The following is a 926-nucleotide window of genomic DNA, read 5'->3' as shown; positions in this document are numbered from 1 at the left end:
GACAGGATTGCAAATGCTTGCTTAGAGGTGTAGTGATACAACCAGGGTCCTCTAAGAGAACCAGAACCCAGCATTCCGGGATACCAGCCTCAGTGGGAGAGACTCAAGCTCACAGAAAGAAGGATTTAATTCCATTTCTCTCACTGATTGCTTTCTCTCTTCAAAGGTCTATGCACTACAGTGCAAGGCACCCTGTATCCCATCAGTCACAGTGAGACAGCATTAAAAGGTCAGGAAAAAGAGCTTTGCCTATACTACAGAGCACCTGCCAGCAGGATGATGTTAGTTATTAGGCCCTTTGCAAAAGCAGAAGTAACAGCATTTAAAATGAAGTTGCTGTGGATGGTGTTAGCAGTTGTCGTGATTCCTGGGGGATTCAAAATGTCGAAGCAGGACCTGACTGCTTCACACACACCCAGGGCAGGACACTGGGCAGGTAAAATGAGCTTCTTCTCCCCATTCCCAGCCTGTTGGCCCGCAGGACTCTGGGGTTGCTGCAAACAACCGTCCTGCCCCGGGAAGGAATGGCCCCTCCCCGACTAGGGAAGCGAACCTTGAGGTCAGCTCAGCGCTCCTGGGATTTCTTTAGCAGGGGAGGGAAAATTTGTAAAGTTGTGCTTCCTTACGTGAGCAAGACCAGCCGCACTGGGCTATATTATGTCTCCATTGAGAGGAAGGGGGTGATTAACTTTGTCTGGGCGTTAGTGCTGCTACCAGCCCCAAAACTGGGTGCCCGCGTTAATTTGATCGAGCCAGGAGCTGGTTTGTGGGAGAGGGGAAAAAGACAGCAGTTTGCAGCTGTCTGAAACTGCTCTGAGCAACCGTGGTTTGTATGCGAGGGACTGTGCCTTGCTCCCCTGCACTCAGATCCCGCTTCCAGCAGCAGGTGCTGTCGGCTCCGCAGGGATGCTCCCGGTTAGGGAAAA

Source organism: Neopelma chrysocephalum, unplaced genomic scaffold (assembly GCF_003984885.1).
Source record: "Neopelma chrysocephalum unplaced genomic scaffold, ASM398488v2 Primary Assembly neopelma1_97238, whole genome shotgun sequence".
In the NCBI taxonomy this organism is placed as follows: domain Eukaryota; kingdom Metazoa; phylum Chordata; class Aves; order Passeriformes; family Pipridae; genus Neopelma; species Neopelma chrysocephalum.
The sequence above is the reverse complement of the archived record's forward strand: the minus strand, read 5'-3'. Positions refer to the sequence as shown.